The sequence below is a fragment of the Lemur catta genome, chromosome 4, assembly GCF_020740605.2.
Source record: "Lemur catta isolate mLemCat1 chromosome 4, mLemCat1.pri, whole genome shotgun sequence".
In the NCBI taxonomy this organism is placed as follows: domain Eukaryota; kingdom Metazoa; phylum Chordata; class Mammalia; order Primates; family Lemuridae; genus Lemur; species Lemur catta.
Genome location: NC_059131.1, coordinates 36632195 through 36659078, shown reverse-complemented (window position 1 = coordinate 36659078; position 26884 = coordinate 36632195).

The following is a 26884-nucleotide window of genomic DNA, read 5'->3' as shown; positions in this document are numbered from 1 at the left end:
GGTGAAAGGACGGTGAAATAATACTGAAAACAATCCTATCTTCCAAGGCTCCGGTGCGAGGTATGGGAAATACCAAGTTACCTGGGCCTCAGCAGAGGTTTCTCTGCGAAAAGCATCATAGGCTTCAGGATGCAGAGACCGACCTCATGACTATTACGGTGCAAAACGCTATGGAAATGGCCAATAATTACCAACATACTGGTGATTTCAAAAGGGTCAGGATGCAATCTGAAGCACGATCCACACTTTTCCCATCTCACGCAAATATGCACTTACCAACTCTGGAGGTAAACCAATCAAAGGCAGGGCTGTCAGAAGCCCGGCACTTACACCCCACCCAGAAATCTCAACTACCAGGCAGGATTCTTACGCTAATGCGAGAAACCTGCTCGGGTTCTGAAAATCATGGTGAAACCACAGTGGAATAAAACTGAAAAGAACACTTTCTTTGCAGTCTCTAGCACCAACTATTGGAAATGCCAAGTTTACTGGGCCTCAGCCTGCTTTCTTCTGTGAAAACCCCCGTATGCTTAAGGATGCAGAGACCAACCTTAAGACAGTTACGGTGAAAAGTGCTACGGAAAAATACCAAATAGTTCTCCACCTAGCGGTTCTTTCAAAAGTTGTGCCACACACACCTCTTGGAAAGATCGAGTTACTTTGGCCTAGCCTTCGATTGGTCTGGAGAAGGAATCGCCGTTCCTAGCTGATGAATCAAATGATTCTGAAAGGAACGGTGAAAAGTGCGGATCCTGTTTCAGTCTTTAGACTGAAACAGGATCCGCACTATTCACCTCTCCCACAAAGGCGCACTTCTCATGTCTGGCGCTAGTCCTACAAACCCAGGACGGACAGAGGCCCTGCACTTGCGACCCCAGAAAAATATCTCATCTCCAAGGGAGGATTCTTACGCTAACGGTTGAAAAGGGCTCCCGTTCTTGAAACGGTGGTGAAATGACGGTGAAATAATACTGAAAACAATCCTATCTTCCAAGGCTCCGGTGCCAGGTATGGGAAATACCAAGTTACCTGGGCCTCAGCAGAGGTTTCTCTGCGAAAAGCATCATAGGCTTCAGGATGCAGAGACCGACCTCATGACTATTACGGTGCAAAACGCTATGGAAATGGCCAATAATGACCAACATACTGGTGATTTCAAAAGGGTCAGGATGAAATCTGAAGCACGATCCACACTTTTCCCATCTCACGCAAATATGCACTTACCAACTCTGGAGGTAAACCAATCAAAGGCAGGGCTGACAGAAGCCCTGCACTTACACCCCACCCAGAAATCTCAACTACCAGGCAGGATTCTTACGCTAATGCGAGAAACCTGCTCGGGTTCTGAAAATCATGGTGAAACCACAGTGGAATAATACTGAAAAGAACACTTTCTTTGCAGTCTCTAGCACCAACTATTGGAAATGCTATGTTTACTGGGCCTCGGCCTGTTTTCTTCTGTGAAAACTCCCGTATGCTTAAGGATGCAGAGACCAACCTTCAGACAGTTACGGTGAAAAGTGCTACGGAAAAATACCAAATAGTTCTCCACCTAGCGGTTCTTTCAAAAGTTGTGCCACACACCTCTTGGAAAGGTCGAGTTACTTTGGCCTAGCCTTCGATTGGTCTGGAGAAGGAATCGCCGTTCCTAGCTGATGAATCAAATGATTCTGAAAGGAACGGTGAAAAGTGCGGATCCTGTTTCTGTCTTTAGACTGAAACAGGATCCGCACTATTCACCTCTCCCACAAAGGCGCACTTCTCATGTCTGGCGCTAGTCCTACAAACCCAGGACGGACAGAGGCCCTGCACTTGCGACCCCAGAAAAATATCTCATCTCCAAGGGAGGATTCTTACGCTAACGGTTGAAAAGGGCTCCCGTTCTTGAAACGGTGGTGAAAGGACGGTGAAATAATCCTGAAAACAAACCTATCTTCCAAGCCTCCAGTGCGAGGTATGGGAAATACCAAGTTACCTGGGCCTCAGCAGAGGTTTCTCTGCGAAAAGCATCATAGGCTTCAGGATGCAGAGACCGACCTCATGACTATTACGGTGCAAAACGCTATGGAAATGGCCAATAATTACCAACATACTGGTGATTTCAAAAGGGTCAGGATGAAATCTGAAGCACGATCCACACTTTTCCCATCTGACGCAAATATGCACTTACCAACTCTGGAGGTAAACCAATCAAAGGCAGGGCTGACAGAAGCCCCGCACTTACACCCCACCCAGAAATCTCAACTACCAGGCAGGATTCTTACGCTAATGCGAGAAACCTGCTCGGGTTCTGAAAATCATGGTGAAACCACAGTGGAATAATACTGAAAAGAACACTTTCTTTGCAGTCTCTAGCACCAACTATTGGAAATGCCAAGTTTACTGGGCCTCGGCCTGCTTTCGTCTGTGAAAACTCCCGTATGCTTAAGGATGCAGAGACGAACCTTAGGACAGTTACGGTGAAAAGTGCTACGGAAAAATACCAAATAGTTCTCCACCTAGCGGTTCTTTCAAAAGTTGTGCCACACACACCTCTTGGAAAGGTCGAGTTACTTTGGCCTAGCCTTCGATTGGTCTGGAGAAGGAATCGCCGTTCCTAGCTGATGAATCAAATGATTCCGAAATGAACGGTGAAAAGTGCGGATCCTGTTTCAGTCTTTAGACTGAAACAGGATCCGCACTATTCACCTGTCCCACAAAGGCGCACTTCTCATGTCTGGCGCTAGTCCTACAAACCCAGGACGGACAGAGGCCCTGCACTTGCGACCCCAGAAAAATATCTCATCTCCAAGGGAGGATTCTTACGCTAACGGTTGAAAAGGGCTCCCGTTCTTGAAACGGTGGTGAAAGGACGGTGAAATAATACTGAAAACAATCCTATCTTCCAAGGCTCCGGTGCGAGGTATGGGAAATACCAAGTTACCTGGGCCTCAGCAGAGGTTTCTCTGCGAAAAGCATCATAGGCTTCAGGATGCAGAGACCGACCTCATGACTATTACGGTGCAAAACGCTATGGAAATGGCCAATAATTACCAACATACTGGTGATTTCAAAAGGGTCAGGATGAAATCTGAAGCACGATCCACACTTTTCCCATCTCACGCAAATATGCACTTACCAACTCTGGAGGTAAACCAATCAAAGGCAGGGCTGTCAGAAGCCCCGCACTTACACCCCACCCAGAAATCTCAACTACCAGGCAGGATTCTTACGCTAATGCGAGAAACCTGCTCGGGTTCTGAAAATCATGGTGAAACCACAGTGGAATAATACTGAAAAGAACACTTTCTTTGCAGTCTCTAGCACCAACTATTGGAAATGCTATGTTTACTGGGCCTCGGCCTGCTTTCTTCTGTGAAAACTCCCGTATGCTTAAGGATGCAGAGACCAACCTTAGGACAGTTACGGTGAAAAGTGCTACGGAAAAATACCAAATAGTTCTCCACCTAGCGGTTCTTTCAAAAGTTGTGCCACACACCTCTTGGAAAGGTCGAGTTACTTTGGCCTAGCCTTCGATTGGTCTGGAGAAGGAATCGCCGTTCCTAGCTGATGAATCAAATGATTCTGACAGGAACGGTGAAAAGTGCGCATCCTGTTTCAGTCTTTAGACTGAAACAGGATCCGCACTATTCACCTGTCCCACAAAGGCGCACTTCTCATGTATGGCGCTAGTCCTACAAACCCAGGACGGACAGAGGCCCTGCACTTGCGACCCCAGAAAAATATCTCATCTCCAAGGGAGGATTCTTACGCTAACGGTTGAAAAGGGCTCCCGTTCTTGAAACGGTGGTGAAAGGACGGTGAAATAATACTGAAAACAATCCTATCTTCCAAGGCTCCGGTGCCAGGTATGGGAAATACCAAGTTACCTGGGCCTCAGCAGAGGTTTCTCTGCGAAAAGCATCATAGGCTTCAGGATGCAGAGACCGACCTCATGACTATTACGGTGCAAAACGCTATGCAAATGGCCAATAATTACCAACATACTGGTGATTTCAAAAGGGTCAGGATGAAATCTGAAGCACGATCCACACTTTTCCCATCTCACGCAAATATGCACTTACCAACTCTGGAGGTAAACCAATCAAAGGCAGGGCTGACAGAAGCCCCGCACTTACACCCCACCCAGAAATCTCAACTACCAGGCAGGATTCTTACGCTAATGCGAGAAACCTGCTCGGGTTCTGAAAATCATGGTGAAACCACAGTGGAATAAAACTGAAAAGAACACTTTCTTTGCAGTCTCTAGCACCAACTATTGGAAATGCCAAGTTTACTGGGCCTCGGCCTGCTTTCGTCTGTGAAAACTCCCGTATGCTTAAGGATGCAGAGACCAACCTTAGGACAGTTACGGTGAAAAGTGCTACGGAAAAATACCAAATAGTTCTCCACCTAGCGGTTCTTTCAAAAGTTGTGCCACACACCTCTTGGAAAGGTCGAGTTACTTTGGCCTAGCCTTCGATTGGTCTGGAGAAGGAATCGCCGTTCCTAGCTGATGAATCAAATGATTCTGAAAGGAACGGTGAAAAGTGCGGATCCTGTTTCTGTCTTTAGACTGAAACAGGATCCGCACTATTCACCTCTCCCACAAAGGCGCACTTCTCATGTCTGGCGCTAGTCCTACAAACCCAGGACGGACAGAGGCCCTGCACTTGCGACCCCAGAAAAATATCTCATCTCCAAGGGAGGATTCTTACGCTAACGGTTGAAACGGGCTCCCGTTCTTGAAACGGTGGTGAAAGGACGGTGAAATAATACTGAAAACAATCCTATCTTCCAAGGCTCCGGTGCCAGGTATGGGAAATATCAAGTTACCTGGGCCTCAGCAGAGGTTTCTCTGCGAAAAGCATCATAGGCTTCAGGATGCAGAGACCGACCTCATGACTATTACGGTGCAAAACGCTATGGAAATGGCCAATAATTACCAACATACTGGTGATTTCAAAAGGGTCAGGATGAAATCTGAAGCACGATCCACACTTTTCCCATCTCACGCAAATATGCACTTACCAACTCTGGAGGTAAACCAATCAAAGGCAGGGCTGACAGAAGCCCCGCACTTACACCCCACCCAGAAATCTCAACTACCAGGCAGGATTCTTACGCTAATGCGAGAAACCTGCTCGGGTTCTGAAAATCATGGTGAAACCACAGTGGAATAATACTGAAAAGAACACTTTCTTTGCAGTCTCTAGCACCAACTATTGGAAATGCCAAGTTTACTGGGCCTCGGCCTGCTTTCGTCTGTGAAAACTCCCGTATGCTTAAGGATGCAGAGACCAACCTTAGGACAGTTACGGTGAAAAGTGCTACGGAAAAAATACCAAATAGTTCTCCACCTAGCGGTTCTTTCAAAAGTTGTGCCACACACCTCTTGGAAAGGTCGAGTTACTTTGGCCTAGCCTTCGATTGGTCTGGAGAAGGAATCGCCGTTCCTAGCTGATGAATCAAATGATTCTGAAAGGAACGGTGAAAAGTGCGGATACTGTTTCTGTCTTTAGACTGAAACAGGATCCGCACTATTCACCTCTCCCAAAAAGGCGCACTTCTCATGTCTGGCGCTAGTCCTACAAACCCAGGACGGACAGAGGCCCTGCACTTGCGACCCCAGAAAAATATCTCATCTCCAAGGGAGGATTCTTACGCTAACGGTTGAAAAGGGCTCCCGTTCTTGAAACGGTGGTGAAAGGACGGTGAAATAATACTGAAAACAATCCTATCTTCCAAGGCTCCGGTGCCAGGTATGGGAAATATCAAGTTACCTGGGCCTCAGCAGAGGTTTCTCTGCGAAAAGCATCATAGGCTTCAGGATGCAGAGACCGACCTCATGACTATTACGGTACAAAACGCTATGGAAATGGCCAATAATTACCAACATACTGGTGATTTCAAAAGGGTCAGGATGAAATCTGAAGCACGATCCACACTTTTCCCATCTCACGCAAATATGCACTTACCAACTCTGGAGGTAAACCAATCAAAGGCAGGGCTGACAGAAGCCCCGCACTTACACCCCACCCAGAAATCTCAACTACCAGGCAGGATTCTTACGCTAATGCGAGAAACCTGCTCGGGTTCTGAAAATCATGGTGAAACCACAGTGGAATAATACTGAAAAGAACACTTTCTTTGCAGTCTCTAGCACCAACTATTGGAAATGCCAAGTTTACTGGGCCTCGGCCTGCTTTCGTCTGTGAAAACTCCCGTATGCTTAAGGATGCAGAGACCAACCTTAGGACAGTTACGGTGAAAAGTGCTACGGAAAAATACCAAATAGTTCTCCACCTAGCGGTTCTTTCAAAAGTTGTGCCACACACCTCTTGGAAAGGTCGAGTTACTTTGGCCTAGCCTTCGATTGGTCTGGAGAAGGAATCGCCGTTCCTAGCTGATGAATCAAATGATTCTGAAAGGAACGGTGAAAAGTGCGGATCCTGTTTCTGTCTTTAGACTGAAACAGGATCCGCACTATTCACCTCTCCCACAAAGGCGCACTTCTCATGTCTGGCGCTAGTCCTACAAACCCAGGACGGACAGAGGCCCTGCACTTGCGACCCCAGAAAAATATCTCATCTCCAAGGGAGGATTCTTACGCTAACGGTTGAAAAGGGCTCCCGTTCTTGAAACGGTGGTGAAAGGACGGTGAAATAATACTGAAAACAATTCTATCTTCCAAGGCTCCGGTGCCAGATATGGGAAATACCAAGTTACCTGGGCCTCAGCAGAGGTTTCTCTGCGAAAAGCATCATAGGCTTCAGGATGCAGAGACCGACCTCATGACTATTACGGTGCAAAACGCTATGGAAATGGCCAATAATTACCAACATACTGGTGATTTCAAAAGGGTCAGGATGAAATCTGAAGCACGATCCACACTTTTCCCATCTCACGCAAATATGCACTTACCAACTCTGGAGGTAAACCAATCAAAGGCAGGGCTGACAGAAGCCCCGCACTTACACCCCACCCAGAAATCTCAACTACCAGGCAGGATTCTTACGCTAATGCGAGAAACCTGCTCGGGTTCTGAAAATCATGGTGAAACCACAGTGGAATAATACTGAAAAGAACACTTTCTTTGCAGTCTCTAGCACCAACTATTGGAAATGCCAAGTTTACTGGGCCTCGGCCTGCTTTCGTCTGTGAAAACTCCCGTATGCTTAAGGATGCAGAGACCAACCTTAGGACAGTTACGGTGAAAAGTGCTACGGAAAAAATACCAAATAGTTCTCCACCTAGCGGTTCTTTCAAAAGTTGTGCCACACACCTCTTGGAAAGGTCGAGTTACTTTGGCCTAGCCTTCGATTGGTCTGGAGAAGGAATCGCCGTTCCTAGCTGATGAATCAAATGATTCTGAAAGGAACGGTGAAAAGTGCGGATACTGTTTCTGTCTTTAGACTGAAACAGGATCCGCACTATTCACCTCTCCCAAAAAGGCGCACTTCTCATGTCTGGCGCTAGTCCTACAAACCCAGGACGGACAGAGGCCCTGCACTTGCGACCCCAAAAAATATCTCATCTCCAAGGGAGGATTCTTACGCTAACGGTTGAAACGGGCTCCCGTTCTTGAAACGGTGGTGAAAGGACGGTGAAATAATACTGAAAACAATCCTATCTTCCAAGGCTCCGGTGCCAGGTATGGGAAATATCAAGTTACCTGGGCCTCAGCAGAGGTTTCTCTGCGAAAAGCATCATAGGCTTCAGGATGCAGAGACCGACCTCATGACTATTACGGTGCAAAACGCTATGGAAATGGCCAATAATTACCAACATACTGGTGATTTCAAAAGGGTCAGGATGAAATCTGAAGCACGATCCACACTTTTCCCATCTCACGCAAATATGCACTTACCAACTCTGGAGGTAAACCAATCAAAGGCAGGGCTGACAGAAGCCCCGCACTTACACCCCACCCAGAAATCTCAACTACCAGGCAGGATTCTTACGCTAATGCGAGAAACCTGCTCGGGTTCTGAAAATCATGGTGAAACCACAGTGGAATAATACTGAAAAGAACACTTTCTTTGCAGTCTCTAGCACCAACTATTGGAAATGCCAAGTTTACTGGGCCTCGGCCTGCTTTCGTCTGTGAAAACTCCCGTATGCTTAAGGATGCAGAGACCAACCTTAGGACAGTTACGGTGAAAAGTGCTACGGAAAAATACCAAATAGTTCTCCACCTAGCGGTTCTTTCAAAAGTTGTGCCACACACCTCTTGGAAAGGTCGAGTTACTTTGGCCTAGCCTTCGATTGGTCTGGAGAAGGAATCGCCGTTCCTAGCTGATGAATCAAATGATTCTGAAAGGAACGGTGAAAAGTGCGGATCCTGTTTCTGTCTTTAGACTGAAACAGGATCCGCACTATTCACCTCTCCCACAAAGGCGCACTTCTCATGTCTGGCGCTAGTCCTACAAACCCAGGACGGACAGAGGCCCTGCACTTGCGACCCCAGAGAAATATCTCATCTCCAAGGGAGGATTCTTACGCTAACGGTTGAAAAGGGCTCCCGTTCTTGAAACGGTGGTGAAAGGACGGTGAAATAATACTGAAAACAATCCTATCTTCCAAGGCTCCGGTGCCAGGTATGGGAAATACCAAGTTACCTGGGCCTCAGCAGAGGTTTCTCTGCGAAAAGCATCATAGGCTTCAGGATGCAGAGACCGACCTCATGACTATTACGGTGCAAAACGCTATGGAAATGGCCAATAATTACCAACATACTGGTGATTTCAAATGGTCAGGATGAAATCTGAAGCACGATCCACACTTTTCCCATCTCACGCAAATATGCACTTACCAACTCTGGAGGTAAACCAATCAAAGGCAGGGCTGACAGAAGCCCCGCACTTACACCCCACCCAGAAATCTCAACTACCCGGCAGGATTCTTACGCTAATGCGAGAAACCTGCTCGGGTTCTGAAAATCATGGTGAAACCACAGTGGAATAATACTGAAAAGAACACTTTCTTTGCAGTCTCTAGCACCAACTATTGGAAATGCCAAGTTTACTGGGCCTCGGCCTGCTTTCGTCTGTGAAAACTCCCGTATGCTTAAGGATGCAGAGACGAACCTTAGGACAGTTACGGTGAAAAGTGCTACGGAAAAATACCAAATAGTTCTCCACCTAGCGGTTTTTTCAAAAGTTGTGCCACACACACCTCTTGGAAAGGTCGAGTTACTTTGGCCTAGCCTTCGATTGGTCTGGAGAAGGAATCGCCGTTCCTAGCTGATGAATCAAATGATTCCGAAATGAACGGTGAAAAGTGCGGATCCTGTTTCTGTCTTTAGACTGAAACAGGATCCGCACTATTCACCTCTCCCACAAAGGCGCACTTCTCATGTCTGGCGCTAGTCCTACAAACCCAGGACGGACAGAGGCCCTGCACTTGCGACCCCAGAGAAATATCTCATCTCCAAGGGAGGATTCTTACGCTAACGTTTGAAAAGGGCTCCCGTTCTTGAAACGGTGGTGAAAGGACGGTGAAATAATACTGAAAACAATCCTATCTTCCAAGGCTCCGGTGCGAGGTATGGGAAATACCAAGTTACCTGGGCCTCAGCAGAGGTTTCTCTGCGAAAAGCATCATAGGCTTCAGGATGCAGAGACCGACCTCATGACTATTACGGTGCAAAACGCTATGGAAATGGCCAATAATTACCAACATACTGGTGATTTCAAAAGGGTCAGGATGCAATCTGAAGCACGATCCACACTTTTCCCATCTCACGCAAATATGCACTTACCAACTCTGGAGGTAAACCAATCAAAGGCAGGGCTGTCAGAAGCCCGGCACTTACACCCCACCCAGAAATCTCAACTACCAGGCAGGATTCTTACGCTAATGCGAGAAACCTGCTCGGGTTCTGAAAATCATGGTGAAACCACAGTGGAATAAAACTGAAAAGAACACTTTCTTTGCAGTCTCTAGCACCAACTATTGGAAATGCCAAGTTTACTGGGCCTCAGCCTGCTTTCTTCTGTGAAAACCCCCGTATGCTTAAGGATGCAGAGACCAACCTTAAGACAGTTACGGTGAAAAGTGCTACGGAAAAATACCAAATAGTTCTCCACCTAGCGGTTCTTTCAAAAGTTGTGCCACACACACCTCTTGGAAAGATCGAGTTACTTTGGCCTAGCCTTCGATTGGTCTGGAGAAGGAATCGCCGTTCCTAGCTGATGAATCAAATGATTCTGAAAGGAACGGTGAAAAGTGCGGATCCTGTTTCAGTCTTTAGACTGAAACAGGATCCGCACTATTCACCTCTCCCACAAAGGCGCACTTCTCATGTCTGGCGCTAGTCCTACAAACCCAGGACGGACAGAGGCCCTGCACTTGCGACCCCAGAAAAATATCTCATCTCCAAGGGAGGATTCTTACGCTAACGGTTGAAAAGGGCTCCCGTTCTTGAAACGGTGGTGAAATGACGGTGAAATAATACTGAAAACAATCCTATCTTCCAAGGCTCCGGTGCCAGGTATGGGAAATACCAAGTTACCTGGGCCTCAGCAGAGGTTTCTCTGCGAAAAGCATCATAGGCTTCAGGATGCAGAGACCGACCTCATGACTATTACGGTGCAAAACGCTATGGAAATGGCCAATAATTACCAACATACTGGTGATTTCAAAAGGGTCAGGATGAAATCTGAAGCACGATCCACACTTTTCCCATCTCACGCAAATATGCACTTACCAACTCTGGAGGTAAACCAATCAAAGGCAGGGCTGACAGAAGCCCTGCACTTACACCCCACCCAGAAATCTCAACTACCAGGCAGGATTCTTACGCTAATGCGAGAAACCTGCTCGGGTTCTGAAAATCATGGTGAAACCACAGTGGAATAATACTGAAAAGAACACTTTCTTTGCAGTCTCTAGCACCAACTATTGGAAATGCTATGTTTACTGGGCCTCGGCCTGTTTTCTTCTGTGAAAACTCCCGTATGCTTAAGGATGCAGAGACCAACCTTCAGACAGTTACGGTGAAAAGTGCTACGGAAAAATACCAAATAGTTCTCCACCTAGCGGTTCTTTCAAAAGTTGTGCCACACACCTCTTGGAAAGGTCGAGTTACTTTGGCCTAGCCTTCGATTGGTCTGGAGAAGGAATCGCCGTTCCTAGCTGATGAATCAAATGATTCTGAAAGGAACGGTGAAAAGTGCGGATCCTGTTTCTGTCTTTAGACTGAAACAGGATCCGCACTATTCACCTCTCCCACAAAGGCGCACTTCTCATGTCTGGCGCTAGTCCTACAAACCCAGGACGGACAGAGGCCCTGCACTTGCGACCCCAGAAAAATATCTCATCTCCAAGGGAGGATTCTTACGCTAACGGTTGAAAAGGGCTCCCGTTCTTGAAACGGTGGTGAAAGGACGGTGAAATAATCCTGAAAACAAACCTATCTTCCAAGGCTCCAGTGCGAGGTATGGGAAATACCAAGTTACCTGGGCCTCAGCAGAGGTTTCTCTGCGAAAAGCATCATAGGCTTCAGGATGCAGAGACCGACCTCATGACTATTACGGTGCAAAACGCTATGGAAATGGCCAATAATTACCAACATACTGGTGATTTCAAAAGGGTCAGGATGAAATCTGAAGCACGATCCACACTTTTCCCATCTGACGCAAATATGCACTTACCAACTCTGGAGGTAAACCAATCAAAGGCAGGGCTGACAGAAGCCCCGCACTTACACCCCACCCAGAAATCTCAACTACCAGGCAGGATTCTTACGCTAATGCGAGAAACCTGCTCGGGTTCTGAAAATCATGGTGAAACCACAGTGGAATAATACTGAAAAGAACACTTTCTTTGCAGTCTCTAGCACCAACTATTGGAAATGCCAAGTTTACTGGGCCTCGGCCTGCTTTCGTCTGTGAAAACTCCCGTATGCTTAAGGATGCAGAGACGAACCTTAGGACAGTTACGGTGAAAAGTGCTACGGAAAAATACCAAATAGTTCTCCACCTAGCGGTTCTTTCAAAAGTTGTGCCACACACACCTCTTGGAAAGGTCGAGTTACTTTGGCCTAGCCTTCGATTGGTCTGGAGAAGGAATCGCCGTTCCTAGCTGATGAATCAAATGATTCCGAAATGAACGGTGAAAAGTGCGGATCCTGTTTCAGTCTTTAGACTGAAACAGGATCCGCACTATTCACCTGTCCCACAAAGGCGCACTTCTCATGTCTGGCGCTAGTCCTACAAACCCAGGACGGACAGAGGCCCTGCACTTGCGACCCCAGAAAAATATCTCATCTCCAAGGGAGGATTCTTACGCTAACGGTTGAAAAGGGCTCCCGTTCTTGAAACGGTGGTGAAAGGACGGTGAAATAATACTGAAAACAATCCTATCTTCCAAGGCTCCGGTGCGAGGTATGGGAAATACCAAGTTACCTGGGCCTCAGCAGAGGTTTCTCTGCGAAAAGCATCATAGGCTTCAGGATGCAGAGACCGACCTCATGACTATTACGGTGCAAAACGCTATGGAAATGGCCAATAATTACCAACATACTGGTGATTTCAAAAGGGTCAGGATGAAATCTGAAGCACGATCCACACTTTTCCCATCTCACGCAAATATGCACTTACCAACTCTGGAGGTAAACCAATCAAAGGCAGGGCTGTCAGAAGCCCCGCACTTACACCCCACCCAGAAATCTCAACTACCAGGCAGGATTCTTACGCTAATGCGAGAAACCTGCTCGGGTTCTGAAAATCATGGTGAAACCACAGTGGAATAATACTGAAAAGAACACTTTCTTTGCAGTCTCTAGCACCAACTATTGGAAATGCTATGTTTACTGGGCCTCGGCCTGCTTTCTTCTGTGAAAACTCCCGTATGCTTAAGGATGCAGAGACCAACCTTAGGACAGTTACGGTGAAAAGTGCTACGGAAAAATACCAAATAGTTCTCCACCTAGCGGTTCTTTCAAAAGTTGTGCCACACACCTCTTGGAAAGGTCGAGTTACTTTGGCCTAGCCTTCGATTGGTCTGGAGAAGGAATCGCCGTTCCTAGCTGATGAATCAAATGATTCTGACAGGAACGGTGAAAAGTGCGCATCCTGTTTCAGTCTTTAGACTGAATCAGGATCCGCACTATTCACCTGTCCCACAAAGGCGCACTTCTCATGTCTGGCGCTAGTCCTACAAACCCAGGACGGACAGAGGCCCTGCACTTGCGACCCCAGAAAAATATCTCATCTCCAAGGGAGGATTCTTACGCTAACGGTTGAAAAGGGCTCCCGTTCTTGAAACGGTGGTGAAAGGACGGTGAAATAATACTGAAAACAATCCTATCTTCCAAGGCTCCGGTGCCAGGTATGGGAAATACCAAGTTACCTGGGCCTCAGCAGAGGTTTCTCTGCGAAAAGCATCATAGGCTTCAGGATGCAGAGACCGACCTCATGACTATTACGGTGCAAAACGCTATGCAAATGGCCAATAATTACCAACATACTGGTGATTTCAAAAGGGTCAGGATGAAATCTGAAGCACGATCCACACTTTTCCCATCTCACGCAAATATGCACTTACCAACTCTGGAGGTAAACCAATCAAAGGCAGGGCTGACAGAAGCCCCGCACTTACACCCCACCCAGAAATCTCAACTACCAGGCAGGATTCTTACGCTAATGCGAGAAACCTGCTCGGGTTCTGAAAATCATGGTGAAACCACAGTGGAATAAAACTGAAAAGAACACTTTCTTTGCAGTCTCTAGCACCAACTATTGGAAATGCCAAGTTTACTGGGCCTCGGCCTGCTTTCGTCTGTGAAAACTCCCGTATGCTTAAGGATGCAGAGACCAACCTTAGGACAGTTACGGTGAAAAGTGCTACGGAAAAATACCAAATAGTTCTCCACCTAGCGGTTCTTTCAAAAGTTGTGCCACACACCTCTTGGAAAGGTCGAGTTACTTTGGCCTAGCCTTCGATTGGTCTGGAGAAGGAATCGCCGTTCCTAGCTGATGAATCAAATGATTCTGAAAGGAACGGTGAAAAGTGCGGATCCTGTTTCTGTCTTTAGACTGAAACAGGATCCGCACTATTCACCTCTCCCACAAAGGCGCACTTCTCATGTCTGGCGCTAGTCCTACAAACCCAGGACGGACAGAGGCCCTGCACTTGCGACCCCAGAAAAATATCTCATCTCCAAGGGAGGATTCTTACGCTAACGGTTGAAACGGGCTCCCGTTCTTGAAACGGTGGTGAAAGGACGGTGAAATAATACTGAAAACAATCCTATCTTCCAAGGCTCCGGTGCCAGGTATGGGAAATATCAAGTTACCTGGGCCTCAGCAGAGGTTTCTCTGCGAAAAGCATCATAGGCTTCAGGATGCAGAGACCGACCTCATGACTATTACGGTGCAAAACGCTATGGAAATGGCCAATAATTACCAACATACTGGTGATTTCAAAAGGGTCAGGATGAAATCTGAAGCACGATCCACACTTTTCCCATCTCACGCAAATATGCACTTACCAACTCTGGAGGTAAACCAATCAAAGGCAGGGCTGACAGAAGCCCCGCACTTACACCCCACCCAGAAATCTCAACTACCAGGCAGGATTCTTACGCTAATGCGAGAAACCTGCTCGGGTTCTGAAAATCATGGTGAAACCACAGTGGAATAATACTGAAAAGAACACTTTCTTTGCAGTCTCTAGCACCAACTATTGGAAATGCCAAGTTTACTGGGCCTCGGCCTGCTTTCGTCTGTGAAAACTCCCGTATGCTTAAGGATGCAGAGACCAACCTTAGGACAGTTACGGTGAAAAGTGCTACGGAAAAAATACCAAATAGTTCTCCACCTAGCGGTTCTTTCAAAAGTTGTGCCACACACCTCTTGGAAAGGTCGAGTTACTTTGGCCTAGCCTTCGATTGGTCTGGAGAAGGAATCGCCGTTCCTAGCTGATGAATCAAATGATTCTGAAAGGAACGGTGAAAAGTGCGGATACTGTTTCTGTCTTTAGACTGAAACAGGATCCGCACTATTCACCTCTCCCACAAAGGCGCACTTCTCATGTCTGGCGCTAGTCCTACAAACCCAGGACGGACAGAGGCCCTGCACTTGCGACCCCAGAAAAATATCTCATCTCCAAGGGAGGATTCTTACGCTAACGGTTGAAAAGGGCTCCCGTTCTTGAAACGGTGGTGAAAGGACGGTGAAATAATACTGAAAACAATCCTATCTTCCAAGGCTCCGGTGCCAGGTATGGGAAATATCAAGTTACCTGGGCCTCAGCAGAGGTTTCTCTGCGAAAAGCATCATAGGCTTCAGGATGCAGAGACCGACCTCATGACTATTACGGTACAAAACGCTATGGAAATGGCCAATAATTACCAACATACTGGTGATTTCAAAAGGGTCAGGATGAAATCTGAAGCACGATCCACACTTTTCCCATCTCACGCAAATATGCACTTACCAACTCTGGAGGTAAACCAATCAAAGGCAGGGCTGACAGAAGCCCCGCACTTACACCCCACCCAGAAATCTCAACTACCAGGCAGGATTCTTACGCTAATGCGAGAAACCTGCTCGGGTTCTGAAAATCATGGTGAAACCACAGTGGAATAATACTGAAAAGAACACTTTCTTTGCAGTCTCTAGCACCAACTATTGGAAATGCCAAGTTTACTGGGCCTCGGCCTGCTTTCGTCTGTGAAAACTCCCGTATGCTTAAGGATGCAGAGACCAACCTTAGGACAGTTACGGTGAAAAGTGCTACGGAAAAATACCAAATAGTTCTCCACCTAGCGGTTCTTTCAAAAGTTGTGCCACACACCTCTTGGAAAGGTCGAGTTACTTTGGCCTAGCCTTCGATTGGTCTGGAGAAGGAATCGCCGTTCCTAGCTGATGAATCAAATGATTCTGAAAGGAACGGTGAAAAGTGCGGATCCTGTTTCTGTCTTTAGACTGAAACAGGATCCGCACTATTCACCTCTCCCACAAAGGCGCACTTCTCATGTCTGGCGCTAGTCCTACAAACCCAGGACGGACAGAGGCCCTGCACTTGCGACCCCAGAAAAATATCTCATCTCCAAGGGAGGATTCTTACGCTAACGGTTGAAAAGGGCTCCCGTTCTTGAAACGGTGGTGAAAGGACGGTGAAATAATACTGAAAACAATTCTATCTTCCAAGGCTCCGGTGCCAGATATGGGAAATACCAAGTTACCTGGGCCTCAGCAGAGGTTTCTCTGCGAAAAGCATCATAGGCTTCAGGATGCAGAGACCGACCTCATGACTATTACGGTGCAAAACGCTATGGAAATGGCCAATAATTACCAACATACTGGTGATTTCAAAAGGGTCAGGATGAAATCTGAAGCACGATCCACACTTTTCCCATCTCACGCAAATATGCACTTACCAACTCTGGAGGTAAACCAATCAAAGGCAGGGCTGACAGAAGCCCCGCACTTACACCCCACCCAGAAATCTCAACTACCAGGCAGGATTCTTACGCTAATGCGAGAAACCTGCTCGGGTTCTGAAAATCATGGTGAAACCACAGTGGAATAATACTGAAAAGAACACTTTCTTTGCAGTCTCTAGCACCAACTATTGGAAATGCCAAGTTTACTGGGCCTCGGCCTGCTTTCGTCTGTGAAAACTCCCGTATGCTTAAGGATGCAGAGACCAACCTTAGGACAGTTACGGTGAAAAGTGCTACGGAAAAAATACCAAATAGTTCTCCACCTAGCGGTTCTTTCAAAAGTTGTGCCACACACCTCTTGGAAAGGTCGAGTTACTTTGGCCTAGCCTTCGATTGGTCTGGAGAAGGAATCGCCGTTCCTAGCTGATGAATCAAATGATTCTGAAAGGAACGGTGAAAAGTGCGGATACTGTTTCTGTCTTTAGACTGAAACAGGATCCGCACTATTCACCTCTCCCAAAAAGGCGCACTTCTCATGTCTGGCGCTAGTCCTACAAACCCAGGACGGACAGAGGCCCTGCACTTGCGACCCCAAAAAATATCTCATCTCCAAGGGAGGATTCTTACGCTAACGGTTGAAACGGGCTCCCGTTCTTGAAACGGTGGTGAAAGGACGGTGAAATAATACTGAAAACAATCCTATCTTCCAAGGCTCCGGTGCCAGGTATGGGAAATATCAAGTTACCTGGGCCTCAGCAGAGGTTTCTCTGCGAAAAGCATCATAGGCTTCAGGATGCAGAGACCGACCTCATGACTATTACGGTGCAAAACGCTATGGAAATGGCCAATAATTACCAACATACTGGTGATTTCAAAAGGGTCAGGATGAAATCTGAAGCACGATCCACACTTTTCCCATCTCACGCAAATATGCACTTACCAACTCTGGAGGTAAACCAATCAAAGGCAGGGCTGACAGAAGCCCCGCACTTACACCCCACCCAGAAATCTCAACTACCAGGCAGGATTCTTACGCTAATGCGAGAAACCTGCTCGGGTTCTGAAAATCATGGTGAAACCACAGTGGAATAATACTGAAAAGAACACTTTCTTTGCAGTCTCTAGCACCAACTATTGGAAATGCCAAGTTTACTGGGCCTCGGCCTGCTTTCGTCTGTGAAAACTCCCGTATGCTTAAGGATGCAGAGACCAACCTTAGGACAGTTACGGTGAAAAGTGCTACGGAAAAATACCAAATAGTTCTCCACCTAGCGGTTCTTTCAAAAGTTGTGCCACACACCTCTTGGAAAGGTCGAGTTACTTTGGCCTAGCCTTCGATTGGTCTGGAGAAGGAATCGCCGTTCCTAGCTGATGAATCAAATGATTCTGAAAGGAACGGTGAAAAGTGCGGATCCTGTTTCTGTCTTTAGACTGAAACAGGATCCGCACTATTCACCTCTCCCACAAAGGCGCACTTCTCATGTCTGGCGCTAGTCCTACAAACCCAGGACGGACAGAGGCCCTGCACTTGCGACCCCAGAAAAATATCTCATCTCCAAGGGAGGATTCTTACGCTAACGGTTGAAAAGGGCTCCCGTTCTTGAAACGGTGGTGAAAGGACGGTGAAATAATACTGAAAACAATTCTATCTTCCAAGGCTCCGGTGCCAGATATGGGAAATACCAAGTTACCTGGGCCTCAGCAGAGGTTTCTCTGCGAAAAGCATCATAGGCTTCAGGATGCAGAGACCGACCTCATGACTATTACGGTGCAAAACGCTATGGAAATGGCCAATAATTACCAACATACTGGTGATTTCAAAAGGGTCAGGATGAAATCTGAAGCACGATCCACACTTTTCCCATCTCACGCAAATATGCACTTACCAACTCTGGAGGTAAACCAATCAAAGGCAGGGCTGACAGAAGCCCCGCACTTACACCCCACCCAGAAATCTCAACTACCAGGCAGGATTCTTACGCTAATGCGAGAAACCTGCTCGGGTTCTGAAAATCATGGTGAAACCACAGTGGAATAATACTGAAAAGAACACTTTCTTTGCAGTCTCTAGCACCAACTATTGGAAATGCCAAGTTTACTGGGCCTCGGCCTGCTTTCGTCTGTGAAAACTCCCGTATGCTTAAGGATGCAGAGACCAACCTTAGGACAGTTACGGTGAAAAGTGCTACGGAAAAATACCAAATAGTTCTCCACCTAGCGGTTCTTTCAAAAGTTGTGCCACACACCTCTTGGAAAGGTCGAGTTACTTTGGCCTAGCCTTCGATTGGTCTGGAGAAGGAATCGCCGTTCCTAGCTGATGAATCAAATGATTCTGAAAGGAACGGTGAAAAGTGCGGATACTGTTTCTGTCTTTAGACTGAAACAGGATCCGCACTATTCACCTCTCCCAAAAAGGCGCACTTCTCATGTCTGGCGCTAGTCCTACAAACCCAGGACGGACAGAGGCCCTGCACTTGCGACCCCAAAAAATATCTCATCTCCAAGGGAGGATTCTTACGCTAACGGTTGAAACGGGCTCCCGTTCTTGAAACGGTGGTGAAAGGACGGTGAAATAATACTGAAAACAATCCTATCTTCCAAGGCTCCGGTGCCAGGTATGGGAAATATCAAGTTACCTGGGCCTCAGCAGAGGTTTCTCTGCGAAAAGCATCATAGGCTTCAGGATGCAGAGACCAACCTCATGACTATTACGGTGCAAAACGCTATGGAAATGGCCAATAATTACCAACATACTGGTGATTTCAAAAGGGTCAGGATGAAATCTGAAGCACGATCCACACTTTTCCCATCTCACGCAAATATGCACTTACCAACTCTGGAGGTAAACCAATCAAAGGCAGGGCTGACAGAAGCCCCGCACTTACACCCCACCCAGAAATCTCAACTACCAGGCAGGATTCTTACGCGAATGCGAGAAACCTGCTCGGGTTCTGAAAATCATGGTGAAACCACAGTGGAATAATACTGAAAAGAACACTTTCTTTGCAGTCTCTAGCACCAACTATTGGAAATGCTATGTTTACTGGGCCTCGGCCTGCTTTCTTCTGTGAAAACTCCCGTATGCTTAAGGATGCAGAGACCAACCTTAAGACAGTTACGGTGAAAAGTGGTACGGAAAAATACCAAATAGTTCTCCACCTAGCGGTTCTTTCAAAAGTTGTGCCACACACACCTCTTGGAAAGGTCGAGTTACTTTGGCCTAGCCTTCGATTGGTCTGGAGAAGGAATCGCCGTTCCTAGCTGATGAATCAAATGATTCCGAAATGAACGGTGAAAAGTGCGGATCCTGTTTCAGTCTTTAGACTGAAACAGGATCCGCACTATTCACCTGTCCCACAAAGGCGCACTTCTCATGTCTGGCGCTAGTCCTACAAACCCAGGACGGACAGAGGCCCTGCACTTGCGACCCCAGAAAAATATCTCATCTCCAAGGGAGGATTCTTACGCTAACGGTTGAAAAGGGCTCCCGTTCTTGAAACGGTGGTGAAAGGACGGTGAAATAATACTGAAAACAATCCTATCTTCCAAGGCTCCGGTGCCAGGTATGGGAAATACCAAGTTACCTGGGCCTCAGCAGAGGTTTCTCTGCGAAAAGCATCATAGGCTTCAGGATGCAGAGACCGACCTCATGACTATTACGGTGCAAAACTCTATGCAAATGGCCAATAATTACCAACATACTGGTGATTTCAAAAGGGTCAGGATGAAATCTGCAGCACGATCCACACTTTTCCCATCTCACGCAAATATGCACTTACCAACTCTGGAGGTAAACCAATCAAAGGCAGGGCTGACAGAAGCCCCGCACTTACACCCCACCCAGAAATCTCAACTACCAGGCAGGATTCTTACGCTAATGCGAGAAACCTGCTCGGGTTCTGAAAATCATGGTGAAACCACAGTGGAATAATACTGAAAAGAACACTTTCTTTGCAGTCTCTAGCACCAACTATTGGAAATGCCAAGTTTACTGGGCCTCGGCCTGCTTTCGTCTGTGAAAACTCCCGTATGCTTAAGGATGCAGAGACCAACCTTAGGACAGTTACGGTGAAAAGTGCTACGGAAAAATACCAAATAGTTCTCCACCTAGCGGTTCTTTCAAAAGTTGTGCCACACACCTCTTGGAAAGGTCGAGTTACTTTGGCCTAGCCGTCGATTGGTCTGGAGAAGGAATCGCCGTTCCTAGCTGATGAATCAAATGATTCTGAAAGGAACGGTGAAAAGTGCGGATCCTGTTTCTGTCTTTAGACTGAAACAGGATCCGCACTATTCACCTCTCCCACAAAGGCGCACTTCTCATGTCTGGCGCTAGTCCTACAAACCCAGGACGGACAGAGGCCCTGCACTTGCGACCCCAGAAAAATATCTCATCTCCAAGGGAGGATTCTTACGCTAACGGTTGAAAAGGGCTCCCGTTCTTGAAACGGTGGTGAAAGGACGGTGAAATAATACTGAAAACAATCCTATCTTCCAAGGCTCCGGTGCCAGATATGGGAAATACCAAGTTACCTGGGCCTCAGCAGAGGTTTCTCTGCGAAAAGCATCATAGGCTTCAGGATGCAGAGACCGACCTCATGACTATTACGGTGCAAAACGCTATGGAAATGGCCAATAATTACCAACATACTAGTGATTTCAAAAGGGTCAGGATGAAATCTGAAGCACGATCCACACTTTTCCCATCTCACGCAAATATGCACTTACCAACTCTGGAGGTAAACCAATCAAAGGCAGGGCTGACAGAAGCCCCGCACTTACACCCCACCCAGAAATCTCAACTACCAGGCAGGATTCTTACGCGAATGCGAGAAACCTGCTCGGGTTCTGAAAATCATGGTGAAACCACAGTGGAATAATACTGAAAAGAACACTTTCTTTGCAGTCTCTAGCACCAACTATTGGAAATGCTATGTTTACTGGGCCTCGGCCTGCTTTCTTCTGTGAAAACTCCCGTATGCTTAAGGATGCAGAGACCAACCTTAAGACAGTTACGGTGAAAAGTGGTACGGAAAAATACCAAATAGTTCTCCACCTAGCGGTTCTTTCAAAAGTTGTGCCACACACACCTCTTGGAAAGGTCGAGTTACTTTGGCCTAGCCTTCGATTGGTCTGGAGAAGGAATCGCCGTTCCTAGCTGATGAATCAAATGATTCCGAAATGAACGGTGAAAAGTGCGGATCCTGTTTCAGTCTTTAGACTGAAACAGGATCCGCACTATTCACCTGTCCCACAAAGGCGCACTTCTCATGTCTGGCGCTAGTCCTACAAACCCAGGACGGACAGAGGCCCTGCACTTGCGACCCCAGAAAAATATCTCATCTCCAAGGGAGGATTCTTACGCTAACGGTTGAAAAGGGCTCCCGTTCTTGAAACGGTGGTGAAAGGACGGTGAAATAATACTGAAAACAATCCTATCTTCCAAGGCTCCGGTGCCAGGTATGGGAAATACCAAGTTACCTGGGCCTCAGCAGAGGTTTCTCTGCGAAAAGCATCATAGGCTTCAGGATGCAGAGACCGACCTCATGACTATTACGGTGCAAAACTCTATGCAAATGGCCAATAATTACCAACATACTGGTGATTTCAAAAGGGTCAGGATGAAATCTGCAGCACGATCCACACTTTTCCCATCTCACGCAAATATGCACTTACCAACTCTGGAGGTAAACCAATCAAAGGCAGGGCTGACAGAAGCCCCGCACTTACACCCCACCCAGAAATCTCAACTACCAGGCAGGATTCTTACGCTAATGCGAGAAACCTGCTCGGGTTCTGAAAATCATGGTGAAACCACAGTGGAATAATACTGAAAAGAACACTTTCTTTGCAGTCTCTAGCACCAACTATTGGAAATGCCAAGTTTACTGGGCCTCGGCCTGCTTTCGTCTGTGAAAACTCCCGTATGCTTAAGGATGCAGAGACCAACCTTAGGACAGTTACGGTGAAAAGTGCTACGGAAAAATACCAAATAGTTCTCCACCTAGCGGTTCTTTCAAAAGTTGTGCCACACACCTCTTGGAAAGGTCGAGTTACTTTGGCCTAGCCGTCGATTGGTCTGGAGAAGGAATCGCCGTTCCTAGCTGATGAATCAAATGATTCTGAAAGGAACGGTGAAAAGTGCGGATCCTGTTTCTGTCTTTAGACTGAAACAGGATCCGCACTATTCACCTCTCCCACAAAGGCGCACTTCTCATGTCTGGCGCTAGTCCTACAAACCCAGGACGGACAGAGGCCCTGCACTTGCGACCCCAGAAAAATATCTCATCTCCAAGGGAGGATTCTTACGCTAACGGTTGAAAAGGGCTCCCGTTCTTGAAACGGTGGTGAAAGGACGGTGAAATAATACTGAAAACAATCCTATCTTCCAAGGCTCCGGTGCCAGATATGGGAAATACCAAGTTACCTGGGCCTCAGCAGAGGTTTCTCTGCGAAAAGCATCATAGGCTTCAGGATGCAGAGACCGACCTCATGACTATTACGGTGCAAAACGCTATGGAAATGGCCAATAATTACCAACATACTAGTGATTTCAAAAGGGTCAGGATGAAATCTGAAGCACGATCCACACTTTTCCCATCTCACGCAAATATGCACTTACCAACTCTGGAGGTAAACCAATCAAAGGCAGGGCTGACAGAAGCCCCGCACTTACACCCCACCCAGAAATCTCAACTACCAGGCAGGATTCTTACGCGAATGCGAGAAACCTGCTCGGGTTCTGAAAATCATGGTGAAACCACAGTGGAATAATACTGAAAAGAACACTTTCTTTGCAGTCTCTAGCACCAACTATTGGAAATGCTATGTTTACTGGGCCTCGGCCTGCTTTCTTCTGTGAAAACTCCCGTATGCTTAAGGATGCAGAGACCAACCTTAAGACAGTTACGGTGAAAAGTGGTACGGAAAAATACCAAATAGTTCTCCACCTAGCGGTTCTTTCAAAAGTTGTGCCACACACACCTCTTGGAAAGGTCGAGTTACTTTGGCCTAGCCTTCGATTGGTCTGGAGAAGGAATCGCCGTTCCTAGCTGATGAATCAAATGATTCCGAAATGAACGGTGAAAAGTGCGGATCCTGTTTCAGTCTTTAGACTGAAACAGGATCCGCACTATTCACCTGTCCCACAAAGGCGCACTTCTCATGTCTGGCGCTAGTCCTACAAACCCAGGACGGACAGAGGCCCTGCACTTGCGACCCCAGAAAAATATCTCATCTCCAAGGGAGGATTCTTACGCTAACGGTTGAAAAGGGCTCCCGTTCTTGAAACGGTGGTGAAAGGACGGTGAAATAATACTGAAAACAATCCTATCTTCCAAGGCTCCGGTGCCAGGTATGGGAAATACCAAGTTACCTGGGCCTCAGCAGAGGTTTCTCTGCGAAAAGCATCATAGGCTTCAGGATGCAGAGACCGACCTCATGACTATTACGGTGCAAAACTCTATGCAAATGGCCAATAATTACCAACATACTGGTGATTTCAAAAGGGTCAGGATGAAATCTGCAGCACGATCCACACTTTTCCCATCTCACGCAAATATGCACTTACCAACTCTGGAGGTAAACCAATCAAAGGCAGGGCTGACAGAAGCCCCGCACTTACACCCCACCCAGAAATCTCAACTACCAGGCAGGATTCTTACGCTAATGCGAGAAACCTGCTCGGGTTCTGAAAATCATGGTGAAACCACAGTGGAATAATACTGAAAAGAACACTTTCTTTGCAGTCTCTAGCACCAACTATTGGAAATGCCAAGTTTACTGGGCCTCGGCCTGCTTTCGTCTGTGAAAACTCCCGTATGCTTAAGGATGCAGAGACCAACCTTAGGACAGTTACGGTGAAAAGTGCTACGGAAAAATACCAAATAGTTCTCCACCTAGCGGTTCTTTCAAAAGTTGTGCCACACACCTCTTGGAAAGGTCGAGTTACTTTGGCCTAGCCGTCGATTGGTCTGGAGAAGGAATCGCCGTTCCTAGCTGATGAATCAAATGATTCTGAAAGGAACGGTGAAAAGTGCGGATCCTGTTTCTGTCTTTAGACTGAAACAGGATCCGCACTATTCACCTCTCCCACAAAGGCGCACTTCTCATGTCTGGCGCTAGTCCTACAAACCCAGGACGGACAGAGGCCCTGCACTTGCGACCCCAGAAAAATATCTCATCTCCAAGGGAGGATTCTTACGCTAACGGTTGAAACGGTCTCCCGTTCTTGAAACGGTGGTGAAAGGACGGTGAAATAATACTGAAAACAATCCTATCTTCCAAGGCTCCGGTGCCAGGTATGGGAAATACCAAGTTACCTGGGCCTCAGCAGAGGTTTCTCTGCGAAAAGCATCATAGGCTTCAGGATGCAGAGACCGACCTCATGACTATTACGGTGCAAAACGCTATGGAAATGGCCAATAATTACCAACATACTGGTGATTTCAAAAGGGTCAGGATGAAATCTGAAGCACGATCCACACTTTTCCCATCTCACGCAAATATGCACTTACCAACTCTGGAGGTAAACCAATCAAAGGCAGGGCTGACAGAAGCCCCGCACTTACACCCCACCCAGAAATCTCAACTACCAGGCAGGATTCTTACGCTAATGCGAGAAACCTGCTCGGGTTCTGAAAATCATGGTGAAACCACAGTGGAATAATACTGAAAAGAACACTTTCTTTGCAGTCTCTAGCACCAACTATTGGAAATGCCAAGTTTACTGGGCCTCGGCCTGCTTTCGTCTGTGAAAACTCCCGTATGCTTAAGGATGCAGAGACCAACCTTAGGACAGTTACGGTGAAAAGTGCTACGGAAAAATACCAAATAGTTCTCCACCTAGCGGTTCTTTCAAAAGTTGTGCCACACACCTCTTGGAAAGGTCGAGTTACTTTGGCCTAGCCTTCGATTGGTCTGGAGAAGGAATCGCCGTTCCTAGCTGATGAATCAAATGATTCTGAAAGGAACGGTGAAAAGTGCGGATCCTGTTTCTGTCTTTAGACTGAAACAGGATCCGCACTATTCACCTCTCCCACAAAGGCGCACTTCTCATGTCTGGCGCTAGTCCTACAAACCCAGGACGGACAGAGGCCCTGCACTTGCGACCCCAGAGAAATATCTCATCTCCAAGGGAGGATTCTTACGCTAACGGTTGAAAAGGGCTCCCGTTCTTGAAACGGTGGTGAAAGGACGGTGAAATAATACTGAAAACAATCCTATCTTCCAAGGCTCCGGTGCCAGGTATGGGAAATACCAAGTTACCTGGGCCTCAGCAGAGGTTTCTCTGCGAAAAGCATCATAGGCTTCAGGATGCAGAGACCGACCTCATGACTATTACGGTGCAAAACGCTATGCAAATGGCCAATAATTACCAACATACTGGTGATTTCAAAAGGGTCAGGATGAAATCTGAAGCACGATCCACACTTTTCCCATCTCACGCAAATATGCACTTACCAACTCTGGAGGAAAACCAATCAAAGGCAGGGCTGACAGAAGCCCCGCACTTACACCCCACCCAGAAATCTCAACTACCAGGCAGGATTCTTACGCGAATGCGAGAAACCTGCTCGGGTTCTGAAAATCATGGTGAAACCACAGTGGAATAATACTGAAAAGAACACTTTCTTTGCAGTCTCTAGCACCAACTATTGGAAATGCTATGTTTACTGGGCCTCGGCCTGCTTTCTTCTGTGAAAACTCCCGTGTGCTTAAGGATGCAGAGACCAACCTTAAGACAGTTACGGTGAAAAGTGGTACGGAAAAATACCAAATAGTTCTCCACCTAGCGGTTCTTTCAAAAGTTGTGCCACACACACCTCTTGGAAAGGTCGAGTTACTTTGGCCTAGCCTTCGATTGGTCTGGAGAAGGAATCGCCGTTCCTAGCTGATGAATCAAATGATTCCGAAATGAACGGTGAAAAGTGCGGATCCTGTTTCAGTCTTTAGACTGAAACAGGATCCGCACTATTCACCTGTCCCATAAAGGCGCACTTCTCATGTCTGGCGCTAGTCCTACAAACCCAGGACGGACAGAGGCCCTGCACTTGCGACCCCAGAAAAATATCTCATCTCCAAGGGAGGATTCTTACGCTAACGGTTGAAAAGGGCTCCCGTTCTTGAAACGGTGGTGAAAGGACGGTGAAATAATACTGAAAACAATCCTATCTTCCAAGGCTCCGGTGCCAGGTATGGGAAATACCAAGTTACCTGGGCCTCAGCAGAGGTTTCTCTGCGAAAAGCATCATAGGCTTCAGGATGCAGAGACCGACCTCATGACTATTACGGTGCAAAACGCTATGCAAATGGCCAATAATTACCAACATACTGGTGATTTCAAAAGGGTCAGGATGAAATCTGCAGCACGATCCACACTTTTCCCATCTCACGCAAATATGCACTTACCAACTCTGGAGGTAAACCAATCAAAGGCAGGGCTGACAGAAGCCCCGCACTTACACCCCACCCAGAAATCTCAACTACCAGGCAGGATTCTTACGCTAATGC